General features: G+C 34.4%; 1 pseudogene; it reads right to left on the bottom strand.

Moving 5' to 3' along the window:
* Positions 1 to 1,304: 1,304 nt before the first annotated feature.
* The window catches only part of LOC122278951, a 34,377-nt pseudogene continuing 16,630 nt past the window's right edge, over positions 1,305 to 19,051 (bottom strand).

Consider the following 19,051-nt stretch of genomic DNA (forward strand, 5'->3'; position numbering starts at 1 on the left):
TAGTTCTACTTTCTCAGTTGAAATGAAACCGAACACATGGAACTAAGACAGCCGAAATACTCGAGACCAAAAATATTGTGGATGTACCCAACTCATTATTTGCCATATTTTAAAAGAAATGGCTACATTTAAACTGTAGCTTAACTTTAAACCGCGAGCTACTTATGCTCTTACCATTTTCAATTTATTAAGCACTCTTAGAAAAGAAACAGGAAAAAGAAAATTATATTGGCCAGGCTCTGTATTATATAGCAATCACATCATTGTAGGCTTGACTTCTTCTCCCTAGAATTTTCAGGCAATATATTACTAGAAAAATTCTACATATTTCTTATACCACACATTAATATATGATTTGTCATTTTTATCATTCTATTTAAACACACATATATTAATATGTAAATATGTATATTTAAATAAAAGAGTAAAAATGACAAATCATCTAATAATGTGTGATGTAAAGATGATAAATAACATTTCTCATTTTATTGAGAAATTGATCCATGATTTGTAGTAATTCTTTTTTTTTTTTTTAATGGTTAAAGAAATGAATATATATAATTTATGTATTTAAAAAAAGTTAAAAAAAGGTTCAAAATTTAAAAACCGAAAGAAAAAAAGAAAATTTGTAATTGCAGTGATCGGTTGAAACTCTTGATTACAATAGCAATGTCTTTTTTGTTTTCTTTTCTCGAGGGAGATTGGTAAGAAATAGAGGGTTTTAGACATGACAAGCCCACGAAGTCAAACCTTTCAAAATTCGCAGGCTCAGGGTTGGTTTGGTTGTTATAATTTTAAATTGAATTTAATATTTAAATATTTAATTTTTAAATTATTAAATTTATATTAACTTAAAATTTTTTTATACATAAAACTTATAATATTTTTTAACTTAACACGTCTTTATATGTGAGATCCACAATATTTTTTAATTTTCTATAAATATCTCTAAACTTATCTTAACATCCTAACATATATAAACTCATAATAGATAAGCACTATATAACTTATTCGACCAACTCAACTCACTATTATTAATAAAGAATTCAGTTCAGTTCAGCTCAACTCAGCTCAACATTTAAACGTAATCTTAGGGTCGGTTTGAATAATGAGTTGAGTTGAGATGAGTTAAAATGAAAGTTAAAAATTAAATAAAATATTATTATAATATTCTTTTTTTAATATTATTATTATTTTAAAATTTAAAAAAATTAAATTATTTATTATATTTTATATTAAAAATTAAAAATATTATAATAATTAGATAAAATAAGTTAAGATGAATTTAGTAACCGATCGCAACCTTAATCAATATTTCGAAGAAAATACTTATACAGACCTCAAAAGTCAAAACTAACCTAAATAAAACAGCACAGTTCACGTTCAATAAAAGTACGGAACCACAGACAAAATTGTAACATATTAGCAACTGAATAAATATGTTCTCTCTCTCCTTGTTTTATTCATTACAAAACAAAACAAGAGCACTTTGGTGTGTCTTCCCTGCATGATAAAGCAAACAATGCCTTGGACGATGGGCTTCTTGGAGCCCAAACATGAGCCATCCATCTTCTACCCAGTACGACTTTATGAATCTGAATTGATCCTTCCTTCTTTGAGGCTCTGCAATCCAGTGCATATAGGTTTTATATTTTCCAAAGTCCAGTTAGGGGTGTCAAATCGTGTTAACGGGTCGTGTTCGTATCGTGTCAAATCGTATTAATGGATTATATAGGTCAACCCTAACCCGACCCATTAAACTTATCGTGTCAAAATCTCAAACCCTAACACGACCCATTAACATAACGGATCGTGTCGTGTCAACCCGTTTTGACCCATTAATAAATATTACGAAATATGTTTTTTTTATAAGTAAACAAATAAATTAAAAAAATATTACGAAATAGGTTAATACGACACAATACAACTTATTTTAAACTATTTATATAAATACGTTGAATAGGCCTGAAATTAACCTTTTTAACCTGATTAAATTTAACATAATTTTATATAAATGTTAAAATTACAATATCTATAAAAATTATAAAACTAATTATAAGTCCAAAACTAAAATCCAAATAATAAAAATATCGAAATTGAAATTCTAACAATTTTATTTTTAGATATAAGGATATAATTGTAACTTTAACTTTCTTAACGTGTCATAACGGGTCAAAACGGATTAACCCGTTAAGCAATCGTGTCTTAACGGGTCAACCCGTTTTGACCCGAACACATTAAGGCTAAACCCTAACCCGCTATTATCGTGTCGTGTTCGTGTTGGGTTAACGGGTCGTGTGACATATTGCCACCCCTAAGTCCAGTGTATGAATTTTTTCTTTTTCTTTTTTAAAAATTAACCAAATATTACCAAAAAGTCAGACAGTTACAAGACATGAAATAATATATGTGTGTGTATATATCATAACTATATTATTTTTTTAAAGGGAGATGATAGTTGTAATTGTGATTGTATAAACACCACTCAATTACTTTGAAAAAAATGAATAAATACGAGATTCATATAAAAAAATTTAATTTTTTAATAATAAATCTCACTCTTTTTCAAAATAATTGTATGATACTTGTACACTTCATGACTATATATGCCATTACTCTTTTTTTTAAAAGCATTAAAACAATTGTTGTCGTGACAAACCATTCGTTTGAAGGATCTGCTTAGCACTGTTTTCTTTGACTTCTCCAACTCGGGCTTGGCACGATCCAGAGCCTGCAGAGTAGTAAAATGTAAGCTTATTATAAACCTCTACTAAGAATTCCGAGATTATTTTTCTGACTCAAAAAGAAAACTGTAAATATAAGTAGGTGCACGCGCTCATGTGTGGGAAAGTTACACCATATCAAATTAATCGTTTTGCAATTTGATTAGCAAACCCATCAAAGTCATTAAGATTCAACCCTCCAGACTATCACACTCCTTTAAGATTCAACCATTAAGAAGATAGTCCTGTCAACTTTTGTTTTATTACTTATAACAGTCCAATCTTAACGAGTAAATTACAACTTATGCTTCAAATTGGAAGCTAAATAACTTTTATAATTAGGTGATCATAATTATGTATGTATGTATGTATGTATGTATGCATGCACAACACGTAAACAAGAATACATGTAACGCCAACAAAACAAATGCGATATAGCTTACAAGAGTATCACGCTCCATGAGGAGACAGTGCATATGTATGAAGCAGATCAAAGTCGGAAAGGAAAAAGAACAATTGCAATCACAAGTTTCTTAATGTTGAATCTGCGACTAACCTCTGTCACTCTATACTTGAATGGCCAAAAGCTGAGTAACCAAGCACTGAGACCCTCAAATTGCCCCATATTTATTTTGGAGTGGAAAATCCCAAAGCCAAACTCATCACAGTAAGATTTTAAGTACTTTTTTTTTTTTTTCCAAATTAGCTAGTATAATCAGAATGAAAGAGTAAAGCGAAACACATGCTGCTTCCTGTCAAATTGATTATATTCAAAACAATAATTTCCAGCCGGAACTAACTTTACTATGTTTGGAAATTTAGGTAGTAAAGAAGTTATATGAATGGTAAGAAATCAAGAGTGGGGAAGAGAAGGGATAAGAGAAGTGGTGATGCAAAGTATAACTTATCTTTTTGGATACTCTCCATAGACAAAAATGCATAATTTTGTACCCTTTTAGTTGGGATGGGAAACAGAGACTACTTACCCGGCCTGCCCGTGCTAATCTGCCCACTCATTAGGGTAATATCAGATTTTCCACCCATTACTCCAGGTACGCAGGCAGGCGGATCCCTTAATTTCCAAAACATATGTGCAGGTGGGATGTGGATTCAATCAAAATCGGCGTTGATATATACCCACGCAACCATATATTATATATACATATTTATATGTAAATATAACAAATAAAAGCCCTGACTGAACCTTTCAGGCCTACCCAAACCATCTCTATGCATCTTCTATTTCTAAGAGGCCACAAACCCTCCCCATTAAGGAGTCACGCATCCCCAACATGAACGAACCCATGCCTACCACAATGGTAAACATAGTCGCCATGCTCTCATTAAGCCTAAAACAGCAAAATTCGAGTACCGTCCTTTTCTTAAAAAAAAAAAAAAAAAAAAAAAAGAAAAAAAAAAGAAAGAAAGAAGAAGCTAGAAAGAAGCCCAAACAGCCCAATGACTTGCATAAATTTCTTAAGTACAGAAGATAAGTATAAGGGAAACATTACTCGAAGGCACAATTAATAAAAAAATAGTACTTCATGAATTTTGGGTGAAATCTAGATGATGGTCTACAGAAAAGTCATGACCTTTTCCTTCTCATGTGGATACCCAATGAAAATGGGAGCTGGGTGGTGGAAGATTTTTCTGTTCGTACTGATAACGTGTTGTAAAATTAATGAAAAGAGAGAGAATGAGAGAGAGAGGTTTTCTTATTTTATCTTATGTACCTTGAATGATACCCATATATATAGGAGTACAAAAGTCTTAATTGACAGTTAAGACCTGATCAATTATGACGGCTAAATGTGGTCATACAATACAAGTCGGTTTATAACACCCCCCCTTTGGATGACCATATTTAAAGAATATGCCTCATTAAAATCTTACCGAGGAAAAACTTTGTGGGAAAAAACCAATGGCGAAGGAAAAATAGTACAGTATTCATGTGTACCGTCAAACGCTTTAGAATTGCCTCATTAAAACCTTGCAAAGGAAAATTCAGTGGGATAAAACCTTAGCGAAGAAAAAAGAGTACAATTAGCACAAGTTTTCAAGACATTACTCTCCCTGAAAAGTGCATGATAATAGGTCTTCAAATCTCCGCATTCCAATGTTTTGCATAATTTTCTTAAATGTTACAGTTAGTAATGCTTTAACGAATAAATTTGTCAAATTATTACTTGACCGTATCTGCTTGACATCAATTTTACATTTCTCCTCATGAATTGCAATGATCTTCTTGTGTGGATCTGAAAGATAACCTGCATCCGTATATCTAATTAATTGTGGACTTGATCCATGTTGATAAAATAATCACATATTCAGGACTTCAATTGTACTGAGATAAGGTATTTCAGGACCAAGAATTTCTTCACCATCTTCATAAGGACGAAATGGATCTTTTTGCTCATCAAATGATTGAGCAACCATTGGTGTACTTAGGGGATAAGCTTTGTCCATATAAAAGTGCTTCAAGACTTTATAGTAAAAAGTCTTTGCATTGATGCATCTCAATATTGTGTACCAACTCTTTAAATGATGCAGTTAATAATGTTTTGATAAACAAATTCACCATATTGACTCAATATCATTTTAACATTAAATTCACCACTCTTATGGAGTTTTTGTAACTAACATAGTTAGTGAAGAAGTCATCAAAATTAAGTCGCTAACCTCCATATTCAACAAAAACGGTGGCCATCTTTTTAGGCCAGACAAGCACCGCAGGATTTTATAGCTATTCTGTAACTGTCAAGTGCCGTAGGGTTATGATGCTACATTTGTAGAGAAATGCTTCATGAGAGATGCTGTGAAGCAATAGAGATACTTTGTCATAATCTTTTCTATAAAAGAAATATTCAGCTCATCTTCATTCGCATCTCATCTTCTTCACTTTTCTATAATTAGTTTGCATTCTTATTTTGCAATGACTCAACAATCTTCTCATGACCAATATATGAGATATTCTACATCTCGTTCACCAGTTTTTTCTGCTTCTACCGTAGGTGCTATAATACAATACAATAATGATTTGACTAATAAGTTAGATAATGATGCTATCTACGAGCTTGTGAGTTTCGGTACCCGATACTCATAAACCATTGTCGCATTTTCTCAGTGACTACAATCTAAAACTTGTGATGTTGACAAACTCAATGAGAAAATTTCTATCCTTCAGCAACTTCTTCTAAAATCCAACATGAAGATAAGAGTAATAAAGTAAGAGAATAGGAATTTAAAATCTTTACTTAAATCTTCTTTTCGATTGCCTACTCCTTTAGATAGGGATGCCATACAAATTTTTGAAGAGTAAGATCCTTTAAAGAATGAGACGAAGAGTCTCAAATTTCTGTAATTTTGTTTTGAGATAATAAAATAATATTTCACAAATATGCATATTGTGTTTCTATCTTCTGGTAGATGTTCTGTGTGCTCCATTTTATTTCTCCTTTAATAATGCACACTTCTTACAAAACCGTAATATGAATCTGAAATACTAATTTCATTTAAGAGATGGTATTTCAGAACTAATAATTTCATTCATCTCCCACTTGAAGCCGAAAGGGTTTCAGATTTATATTTCAAATATGTGCAGTTTTCATAAACTCTTTTGAAACCTCAATGACATTTAAATCATCTATATAAACTGCAATAAGTTAATATAGATATTGAAAATATATGAAAAATAGCTTGTTCCACATGCGTTTGGATTGTTTTTAGATCATATAAGGATTTTTGAAACTTAATAGAATACATATTTCTGGATATATTCAGATTAGAAGTTTCAGGCATTTTATATCCTTTAGAGATTTTCATATATATGTCAGGATCTAATGATTCATATAAATATGCAGTGAATCATGTATATATAAATTCTCGGTAACTTTCAAGCTAATAAAAATCTCAATATAATTTCATTAACTTCAAAAGCATATCAATATTATTTCTGCGAGAAACCGACTCGTGATTTATATATCATATTTTCATTTCCTTTATACAAATACCCACTGATATTCAACAAGCATCATCTCTTAGGTGTTTGCACTATAAGTCCATATGTATCACATTTTACTAGTGATATCAATTCTCTAAGAATTGTTTCTTTCTATTTTGGCCAATATTTTACGTCGGTATTTTTCGACGGTTCTTGGTTCACTTTCTTCATTACTTCTGGTAATGTCAAGTGTCATCTTATATGAAAATACATTATCGACAACGGTTTTATTTCTATCCAGAATTTCTCCAATACTCATGAAATGTATCAAGATCTCGTTATTTTCAGGTACCTGTCCCTTAAGAGAAGACATTTCATGAAAAATCTCTTCAGGAGGCACTCTTCAAGAGGATTATACTCTTCAAGAGTTTTTTATATGAATAAAAATTGACTACAGATATAACTGAAATGTAAATTATAAAAATTTTAATTCACCATAGATATAACTGAGATGTAAATTATGTGAATAAATATAAAATTTTATCAAATAATAATAAGAAATATAATCTTTAATACTCACATTGGAGATTGCAAATAATATATTGAAAAATTTACTTGAAGTAGAAGACTACTAGCTTCAGAACCAGCAAAACTTAAAGTAGAAGACCACTTAATCTTATCGTGACACCTTTCACATCTTTTTAGGTGTAGTTGTTTGAGAGTGGGAAATATGTACTGTTTCAGTGGGCCTTCAACGCACATATTTTCTTTCACACCCTGCACTTTTTCAAGATATAATAGTATAAGAGAAGTAGGTAGCCTTGGTGGGTAGTAGACACAATAATGGTCTTCTGTCGTCTTGCGAGCCAACTTGCAAAACTTTGTTAAAGTCTTCCTCAGGAAGTGTAGCCCACAAGAGAAATATGTTGAAAGGACAGATTCCATCTCTTGAGTAGGGAGGAAACCAAGATTAAGAAGTATATGCTTCCTCTCTTGAGCTCAGAATCTGGAGAGACGATCAAGATTTTACGTACAACGCCTTGAGAGCAGGGTTTGGTCAGGACGTGATATGGGTTAGCCCAAAGGATCTCACCAGCCGTGATTGGTCCAGCAATCTCTTCAACGTTGGTGTTCAAATGGACGATATGGATCAAGTTTAGGGCTCCATAGGGAAGAACACAAGCCAAGCAACACCTTGCTGAAGCTTCTAGTGGTGGATTTAAGCTCGGAGAAGGTGAACACGCAAAGATCGTTGGATCGCCGCTGAGTCAGGAAGTTGAGGAAGCCAGCCGAGTCGGAGAAGTCCCTGTGATCGAAGAGGTCGAACTCGAAGCGCTTGTTGTTGAACGTGCTGGACGTTGAAGCGATGCTGAGAGAGCGGGCCCAAGATACCTTGGACGTGGCCCAAGAAACCACGCCATATACGCTGTAGTTGTCGTCGTCGCTGTCGTCACGCCTCTCTTCACCGTTGGTGAAGTGGAAGCACTTCATGAGTTTTGGGTGAAATCCAAATGATGGTCTACAAAAAAGTCATGACCTTTTCCTTCTCGTGTGGATACCCAATGGAAATGGGAGCTGGGAGGTGGAAGATTTTTCCGTTCATGCTGATAACGTATTGTAAAATTAATTAAAAGAGAGAGAATGAGAGAGAGGTTTTCTTATTTTATCTTATGTACCTTGAATGATACCCATATATATAAGAGTACAAAGGTCTTAATTGATGGCTAAGGCCTGGTCAATTATGATGGCTAAGGCCTGGTCAATTATGATCTCTAAATGTGATCATACAATACAAGGAAAAAAAAAAACCTCTCTCTCTCATTCTCTATCTTTTCATTAATTTTACAACACGTTATCAATACGAACAGAAAAATCTTCCTTCTACCACATGGTTCTCGAATTTCTCTCTCTATGGGTTTCTCTAATCCTCATCAAAATTGGATTCTGGGTTTCTAGTGAGAGAATTGAGAAGCAGCTCATCTTCCAAACCCTCACCGCCAATATTGCTAAGACCCGATCTCAATCTTTCTGATGAGGAAGTTCTGTCCAAACTATGATTGAGAAGATGGGCTTGATACGGTCCTCGAGGTCCCAATCCTAGAAGAAATGTTCTCCAACAAGAAAGGTGCCAATAGGTCGTGGCAAAACAAGAAGTCGTGGATGAAATCAACAACTAAAAAATCGCAACATGGCTGTTCCAGTGTCTCTGTTATTTGGTTTCTTTATGGGTCTTGTATCGGTGATGGGATTGGTTAGCTCGACAAAGTTTGAGTTTTTTCAGCTAAGCTGGGCTCTGGACCATTTCATTCATGAAGGAGAGCTTCTTAAGCTCAAACTTGACAACCATTCAGGTGTTGGGTTTTTCATCGAAGAGTCGTGCGGCTCAAGCAATCTTAAGTGGTGTCATCTTCTCTCAAGTCTTGGACTAGAGCGATCGTCCCGCTCCAGTGGGGACTGAGGCTGCCACTTTCAAGGTCTGTCTCGTTGAGATGCAATGCCGTTCCACCGATAAAAGAAGCTGACTCGACGAGAGGCAGCCCCACCATGCCTCTCTCTTGGAGTTGCGGTGCTTCCCCTTCTGCCACCGCTGACAGCTTCGAAGAGTCCAGCTTCCGCGCTAGCTTTTCTTTCGCTGCCTTTAGATCCAAGGTCTTCTTCAGACTCCTTGGTAGGATCGAACCAGAGGTTCAACCTCTTCTCTCGGTTACCCACATGGTATCGTCCATTTGAACAGCAACGTTGAAGAGATTGCTAGACCAATCACGGCCAATGAGATCCTTCGGGTAACCCATATCACGTCCTTACCAAACCCTGTTCTCAACGCATTGTACGTAAAATCTTGATCGTCTGTCCTTTCAAGATATTTCTCTGGTGGGCTACACTACTCGAGGAAGACTTTAACAAAATTTTGCAAGTTAGCTCGCAAGACGACAGAAGACCATTATTGCATCTACTGCCCACCAACAGCTACACCTAAAAAGATGTGAAAGGTGACACGATAAGATTAAGTGGTCTTCTAATTCAAGTTTTGCTAATTCTGAAACTAGTAGTCTTCTACTTCAAGTAAGTTTTTCAATATATTATTTGCAATCCTCAATGTGAGTATTAAAAATTATATTCATTATTATTACTTGATAAAATTCTATATTTATTCACATAGTTTATATACAAGTTTTATTTATTTTATTTATATTTTTTTATGAATTATTGATGATAAGATTCATCTTGAAATAGAAATTGAGCATCCCTGAAGAATTGCTCTAAACCAATAATTTTATTGAGTATCTCATATTAAGATTCATCTTGGAATAGAAATTGTACATCCTTGAAAGATCGCTCTAAATCAATAATTTTATTGAATATCTCATAATAAAAGATCTATTAATTATGTAAGATAATTTAAATGAGTAATACGTGTACCAAAATCTTATTATGATTAATGCACCTGAAGTTGCATAATTGAAATTGTATAAAAAAAAGCCACTAAAGAATATATGTTTAAAATGAATGTCTCTAATGTACTCCTAAAGTAGCAATATCGAGTGCACAAGTTCACAATATATTCTAAATTTATATCTGGTCTTCTAGTGGCTAAGCAAAGTAATGAATTTTTGTTAAGAAATCATTAGTCACGTCCTACTAGCTCCACATCATTCTCTGAAGTGAATGATATTGAATTTATATTATTCTCAGAAGAGAATGGTGCATTTTATTCAAAAAATTAAGAGATTAGAAGTGTTAATGAATATCTTTATAATACTTTTATGATTTCGGGCCAGAAGCTCGTATTGGAAAAACTACCAGTTTTCTCTTTGATATGATATCATATAACTATTGAATCAAATATTATGATGCATCAAAAGTGATATGATTCAAAATACTTGTATGTTTTTCATGATTATCTTGATCATCCAAAATCTATTACGTTAAGTCGAATAATTTTCATATGGACGTCTATAAAAGAATCAAAAGATTCTTTTACTATAAAGTCTTCCTACCAGGAGCGAAAAGAAAAATTTGCTAGAAGCAAATAAAATAAAGTAATTCGACGTTATCTTAATTATCATAGGTGAACTGGAAGTCCAAATGATAATTAATTTATGGATGCAATAAGATAAAAATGTCTCATATTCTAGCTGCTAAAATCCCAGCGAGAATTGAAGTCCTCGTAGGACAATTAAGAAATTTAGCAGTCTAATGAACATAAGACATGTCTAAAATCATATGAGACCTATTGATACAAAAAGATAAAATATCCCGAAAGAGAAAAGCACAAATAAAAGAAATTGGTGCTCCTAAAGTAGCCGTACCCACAAACAAGCAATAAGATCCATCCAAATTTTATGTACAAAATTCTCCCATAAAAAACTCCTGAAGAGTGCCTCCTGAAAAGGTTTTTCATGAAATGTCTTCTCTTGAAGAGAGACAGGTACCTGAAAATAACGAGATCTCGATACATTTTATAAGTATTGGAGAAATTCTAGATAGAAATAAACCGTTGTCGACAACGTATTTTCATATAAGATGGCACTTGATATTACCAAAAGTAATGAAAAAAACCAAGAACTATCGAAAAATACCGACGTAAAATATTAGCCAAAATAGAAAGAAATAATTCCTGGAGAATTGATATCACTAGTAAAATATGATACATAAGGACTTGTAGTCCAAACACCTAAAAGGTGATACTTGTTGAATATTAGTGGGTATTTGTATAAATAAAATGAAAATGTGATATATAAATCATGAGTCAGTTTCTCGCAGAAATAATATTGATATGCTTTTGAAGTGGATGAAATTATATTGAGGTTTTCATTAGTTTGAAAGTTATCGAGAGTTTGGATATGCATGATTCACTGCATATTTATATGGATCATTTGATCATGACATATATATGAAAATCTCTGAATGATAGAAAATGCCTGAAGCTTCTAATCTGAATACATCCAGAAATATGTATTCTATCAAGTTTCAAAAATCCTTATATGATCTAAAAACAATCCAAACGTACGTGGAACAAGCTATTTTCCATATATTTTCAGTATCTATATTAACTTATTGCAGTTTATATAGATAATTTAAATCTCATTGAGGTTTCAGAAGAGCTCATGAAAACTGCACATATTTGAAATATAAATATGAAACCCTTTTGGTTTTAAGGGGGAGATGAATGAAATTATTAGTTCTGAAATACTATCTTTTAAATGCAATTAGTATTTTAGATTCATATTACGGTTTTGTAAGAAGTGTGCATTATTAAAGGAGAAATAAAATGGAGCACACAGAACATCTATTAGAAGCTAGAAACACAATATGAATATTTGTAAAATATTATTTTATTATCTCGAAATAAAATTACAGAAATTTGAGATTCTTCGCCTCACAAGATCGTAGATAGTATCATTATCTAACTTATTAGTCAAATCATTATTGTATTACATTATAGCACTTACGGTAGAAGTAGAAACAATTGGTGAATGAAATGTAGAATATCTCATATATTGGTCATGAAAAGATTGTTGAGCCATTGCAGAGTAAGAATACAGAAAGAGATTGCAGAGTAAGAATGCATATTAATTACAGAAAAGTGAAAAAGATGAGATGTGAATGAAGATGAGCTGAATATTTCTTTTATAGAGAAGATTATGACAAAGCATCTCTATTGCTTCACAGCATCTCTCGTGAAACATTTCTCTACTAGAGACAAGAGATGTAGCATCATAACCCTGTGGCGCCTGACAATTACAGAAGAGCTGTAAAATCCTACGGTACTTGTTTTGTCTAAAAAGATGACCATCGTTTTTGTTGAATATGGAGGTTAGCGGCTTAATTTTGATGACTTCTTCACTAACCATGTTATTTTCAAAAACTCCAGAAGAGTAGTGAATTTAATATTAAAATGATCTTGAGTCAATATGGTGAATTTGTTTACCAAAACATTATTAACTACATCATTTAAAGAATTGGTACACAATATTGATATGCATCAATGTAAAGACTTTTTACTATAAAGTCTTGAATCACTTTTATATGGACAAAGCTCATCATCTGAGTACACTAATGGTTGCTCGATCATTTGATGAACAGAAAGATCTATTTCGTTCTTGTGAAGACGGTGAATAAATTCTTGGTCCTGAAGTACCTTTTCTCAGTACAATTGAAGCTCTGAATATGTGATTATTTTATCAATATGGATCAAGTCCACAATTACTTGGGTATACGGATGCAGGTTATCTTTCATATCTACACAAAAAGATCATTGCAATTCATGAGGAGAAATGTGAAATTGATGTCAAGCAGATACGGTCAAGTAATAATTTGGCAAATTTATTCACTAAAGCATTACCAACTGCAATATTTAAGAAGATTATGCAGAACATTGAAATGCGGAAACTTGAAGACCTATTATCATGCACTTTTCAAGGAGAGTAATGTCTCGAAGACTTGTGCTGATTGTACTCTTTTTCCTTCGCTAAGGTTTTATCCCACTGGATTTTCCTTTGCAAGGTTTTAATGAGGTAATCTTAAAGCGCTTGACGGTACACATGAATACTGTACTATTTTTCCTTCGCCATTGGTTTTTTTTTCACAGGATTTTTCCTTGATAAGATTTTAACGAAACATATTCTTTAAATATGATCATCCAAAAGAGAAGTGTTATAAACTGACTTATATTGTATGATCATATTTAGCCGTCATAATTGACCAGGCCTTAGCGGTCAATTAAGACCTTTATACTCCTATACATATGTGTATCATTCAAGGTACATAAGATAAAAAAAAAGAGAAAATTGGAAAAAAAAAACGGTTATAAATTCCTAGAAGTCAAAACATCCATAAATTTCATCAAATAACCTCAAATGGCATCATACTTTCTCCTCATTGTTGATTACAGAGCAACACTTTTTTATGTTATGGCTTTTATGAGATTTGGTCCGTTTCTAGCCTATTACTAGCAGCAACAATTGCGTCTGCTCTATTTCTAATTAAGATATTCACATTTGTCTCCATAATTTTTCAGGATCAAGCATAATATATTAGCATAATGCAAAATCAAACTAAGTGGGACATTTTCAGAAAGTATAAAAACGCACTCTGTTGAAGGAGGATATAGAACCTGAATCAAAGACTCCACACGACGCCGCATCCTTGTATGCATGAAGCCCTCTGAGCACTGTTAAAAAAATATAGGGAACAAAACGGACTGAAAGGTAGAAGACAAAAGCATGCGAAAACAAAGTGAAGACTTTGCACCCCAAAAATACGCCCAAAGATGCTGATAGGACCAAATAAAGTCTGCATACCACACAATCTAACACATCCAAATAGATCAAGGTTTTTCTACTTTTACTGAAAGTGGAAAGATCATATTAGAAGCAGGGTTCTTAATTAGTCTTGGCCCGGGAAGAAAGATGCATAATATGTGCACGTCTTTATGAGTTTGAAAGCATAACAATAGATTTCAAGATAAATGAGTCCAGAGCATCTACTGCATGCATTTGATGGGCTGCTGCGAAAGGAAAGTAAACATAGTAACATACACTAACTATTAACATGACAGATTTCCAGTAGTTCATACACGGGAAACATTCCCCTCACCAAAACATCAAATACACTAAAAGAACAATATGAAAAGATTTAAACCATATTGCAAGGAATTATCCACTGACAAATTTTAGATCTTGTCTGATGTAATAAAGTAAATAAAGTGATAAAAAGTAATTACTTCCAGGTGAACCTAGTCACTATATGTAAATTTACCTAAAATGAACAGGTTGTTCTTTTAATAGGTAAGAATGAACCGTGTGACTCCTTTAAAAGTTTGAACATGCGAAGTGAAATCTTTCTGTAAGAAGATGCTTACTGCTTTCTTTGCCATAAATATTGAGACTAACATTTTTTTTTTTCAACAAAGCAGCATGTTATATATAAGGCATAAAAGGAAAGCTGTTTAGCAGCAGTAGCACTAGTAGTTATATACAAAAAACAGGAGGATCTTTCCCACTATGAAAATTAAGTAAAGATGGTGAAATAGAGATAAGGGGTATGCTTCCTAACATATTGTTGGTTGCTGCCCACTGCGCAATGGAATGCGCACATCGATTTGTATCTCGATGTATTTTCCTCGTTTCCCAGTTCTGGAAGGACTTTAGAGCAAGCCTAATGTCTTGGATGATTGGTTGAGCTAACCAGTCTGGGCTGATGCTTGGATCCTTTACTGCCTGCAGTGTGTTTAGGGAATCTCCAGCAATTACAAGTTTTGTAATCCCTTTATCTTTTGCTTCTTGAATTCCTAGAAGTAATGCTGCAGCTTCTCCTTGGTTGGAATTGGATGTCCGAATGCAGTTAGTTACAACAAAGATTGGAGTACCTGCTGCATTTCTACAAATTGCAGCAGTGGTACTACCATGATGTCTATCGGCTACATCAAAGGTTAAGAAGCAATGATCTTGAGGGATGGCTTTCCAATCATGGCTTGAGTTAATCAATTTATTTTCCCATGCATCACAGTGTTCTTTGTGTGTTTTTAAAGTGGATGACACAAAGGTGTGAACATTAGGCTTAAACTCATCATGGACAACTTTATTTCTTAGGTACCAGATACTATCCATTGCAATTAATGCAAAGATCTGAAATTGGTGCTCATCTGGAGGAGGTATTTCTAACTGTCCTATGGGGTCAATGATGCATCTAATCCAATGGTCTATGCTATGATTTTTGAAGGCAGAAATGTTTATAGGCCAGGGAGAGTTCCTCCAAAGTATTCTGGTGAAAGTGCAAGTTAGAAACAGATGAGGGATACTTTCTTCTCCAGAGTTACATAAGGGACAGTGAAGGTCTTCTTGGTTCATAGGGATGAACTTACAAAGGAGAGCACGAGTGGGAATGATATTACAGAGGATCTTCCAACAGAAAAATTTAAGCCTGTCCTGGACCTTGAGCTTCCAAATACTCTTCCAAAGGTTTGTTTGGTGTGAACTTTGGTTTTCATTATTGCTTTGACTCCCCACTATGGCTGCATAAGCCGATTTTATGCTAAATTTTCCTGAGGAATGGTGGATCCAAACAAGCTTATCTTCCCTATTCTGGTAGTTATCCTAGGCTAAAGGTATTTTCAAAATCTCTTCAACAGAAGATTGGTGGAAAAGGGTTTGGAGAAGAATCGTATTCCAACTTCTTGGATTTTCCATCATAAGCTCAGAGACTTTCATGTTGGGATCAATTTGGATCGAGTTATCCTTTGGAGTTGGGGTTAAGGGTGGAGTGGTTGGAATCCATTGATCAATCCAAACTTTTGTTTTCACTCCATTATTAATCTGATGACAGATACTTGTCTACAGCATATCCTTTTGGCTGAGGATTCCTTTCCATGTCCAAGAGTCTATGGGCTTTTGAAGGGCATTGAGGAAGGAGGTATTCTTTAAGTACTTTCCAGCTAGAATATTGATCCAATTTGAACTATTTCCAAGAACGATTTGCCATCCAATTTTGCAGAGGAAAGCTCTGTTGAAATCAGAGATTAGTCTAATGCCAAGGCCGCCCATTGACTTAGGTTTGCATATAGACTTCCAAGATTTTGGGGTGAGATTATGATTTTTTCCAGTAGGAAAACCCCACCAAAATTTCATAAACTCCCTATCAATGTTTCTAGCGATGGTTTTTAGGATTGCAATTGTTGACATGAAATAGGAGGGAATAGAGCTAGCAACTGATCTGATAAGAGTAGTTCTTCCAGCCTGGGACAGTAACTTTGCTTTCCATCTAGCAAGTTTTTGAGAAATCTTCTGTTGAATGTCTTGGAAGTGAATCTTTTTTGAGGCATTGAAGTTTAAAGGAAGGCCAAGATATTTAATGCTGGATGAGGCATTTTTTAAGTCAAAAACACTTTTAATCTCCATTTTTTGTCTGGGTGCAGTGTTATCACTAAGTTTGATGGAGGATTTGTTGATGTTAACCTTTTGCCCTGACTAAAGAGAGTACTTGTCCAGACAGCTTTTAAAGCTATTTGCAGTTTGCATATTGGCTCTCCCAAAAAGAATGAGGTCATCAGCGAAAAGGAGATGAGAAAGGTGAGTGCCATTTCTGTTAATCGACATGCCTCTCAAATGACTTGAGTTTTCTTTTTTTATGATTAATCTGGAAAGGACTTCAGTGCCCAGGATGAAGAGGAAAGGAGAGAGAGGATCACCTTATCTCAATCCTCTATTTGGTCTGAAATTACCATAAGGATTTCCATTAATGATTACAGAATAAGAAACAGAAGTGATGCACTCTCTAATCCAACTAATCCAAGTTGTATGGAAACCGAGGCAGCTCATGATATTGAAAAGGAAATCCCATTCCATATAATCAAAAGCTTTTTCCATATCAATTTTGATGGCCATAACACCTTTTTTCCCTTTCTTTCTTTTCAGAAAATGGAAGACTTCTTGGGCTATAATGGTATTTTCTTGGATGGTTCTCCCTGGTACAAAAGCAGTTTGGTAAGGAGAAATGATCTTTGGGAGAATTCTTTTTAGCCTGTTTGCCAAAATTTTTGCAATAATTTTATAGCAAACATTTGAAAGGCTAATAGGCCTATACTGATGAACAGTATTAGGATTATTAGTCTTTGGAATTAAGGCTATGTGGGTATGATTCATTTCTTTTAGGAGTTTTCCACTTCTAAAAAAGTTTCGAATGGCTGCATTAAAATCCTCTTTTATGATCTCCCAATAGTGTTTGTAAAACAAACCAGTAAAGCCATCAAGGCCAGGGGCTTTGTTCGAGGGAGTTTGTTTCAAAGTGCTGATGATCTCCTCATCATTTGGAATTTGACATAGTAAGGAATTATCATGATCAGTGAGCTTTTCAGGAAACAAATCCTCAAGATCAGGCTGTATTTGAGAATTATTGGACTTGAAAATGTTCTTAAAATGGTCAACAAAGGTGCTTTGAATGGTGTCCAGATCAGAGGTCCAGTTCTGGGGTTCGAGTTTTATACTCTCAATGGTATTTGCTCGCCTTCTCATCGTGGTGGTGAGGTGAAAAAATTTGGTATTAAGGTCAGTGGTGGTTAACCATTGAAGTCTTGATTTTTGTCTCCAAAGAATTTCCTCTCTTTTCAGAAGCTCATTTAATTTAGTTTTAAGATCATCTTCCTCAGCCATAGTATGCAGATTTGGGTCAATTGATTGGTTTTCAGAAAGGGAATTGATGGTGTCTTTTATTGAAGTTTGGATGTGACCAAAGTGATGTTTGTTCCATTGATTAAGAGCCTTTTGGACAGTTTTCAGTTTCCTCAGAAAAATGTAACTAGGATTTCCAGTAAATCTAGTGTTCCAAGCATTTTGGATAACCATTTGACTAGTATGATCCCTTATCCAAAACTCTTCAAATTTGAAGCCCTTCTTTTGATATCTTCTCCCAAAGGTATCAAGAAAAATAGGGGAATGATCAGAAGCATGGATAGGAAGATGCTTGAGAGTGGTGTTAGGAAAGAGCTGCATCCATGTGTGATTTACAACACCTCTATCAAGAACTTCTCTAATGTGACGAGCACCTTTTCGATTGTTGGACCAAGTGAACTTTGGTCCATGAAAGCCTAGGTCCATTAAACCATGTCTATTAAGGTAGGAAATGAGGCCATTCTGTCTAGAAGAGTTTCCAAAAGGTCTCCCTCCTACTTTCTCATTTTGATTGAGAATATCATTAAAATCCCCAATGTCCAGTCTAGGTCCCTCAAAGTTGTCTGCGATAGAGTTTAGCCTATTCCAAAAAATCTGTTTTTTACTATGTTGCGCAGGACAATAAATTAAATTCATAAGCCAGGGGTTGTGAGAGGGGTTCAAATACACAAGCATCGAAATTATATTACAGTGAACAAAGACAGGTTCCAGTTCCAGACCATACATCCACATAGCTAGGAGGCCCCCCCAATTATCATTTGCTGGGGCATATACATATTTACAAAAGCCTAATCTATTCACAATATTAGGAATATTAACAGAATTCAAAATGGTCTCCGAGATGAAGACGAGATCAGGTTTATAGTTCCTGACCATTGCCCTTAAACTTCTGTTTGCACAGGGTCGGGCAAGTCCCCTGCAGTTCCAAGCTAGAATTTTCATTTCTGGCTTGGTGGCAGTATCAGCTCTGCCACTGAAGCCCCATCAGAGATGGAAAAAGGTTGGATTGAGAGGGACTGAGATGCTTTACCCGTGCTGGAGTCCGATTTGAAATAGGGTGAGAACCTGGTACGCTTTGATTTTCTCCCGCCTGCTTCATTTCGTTTGTTCTTTGCTGAGTGGAAAAGTTCAGCTAATGATTTCTCTTCCTCACCAAATGTTCTCTCAGTGTTTATCTCGCTCAAGAAAGTTGATTCCCCAGATCCCTCCTGAGTAAAACC

This window comes from Carya illinoinensis, chromosome 10 (genome assembly GCF_018687715.1).
Source record: "Carya illinoinensis cultivar Pawnee chromosome 10, C.illinoinensisPawnee_v1, whole genome shotgun sequence".
In the NCBI taxonomy this organism is placed as follows: domain Eukaryota; kingdom Viridiplantae; phylum Streptophyta; class Magnoliopsida; order Fagales; family Juglandaceae; genus Carya; species Carya illinoinensis.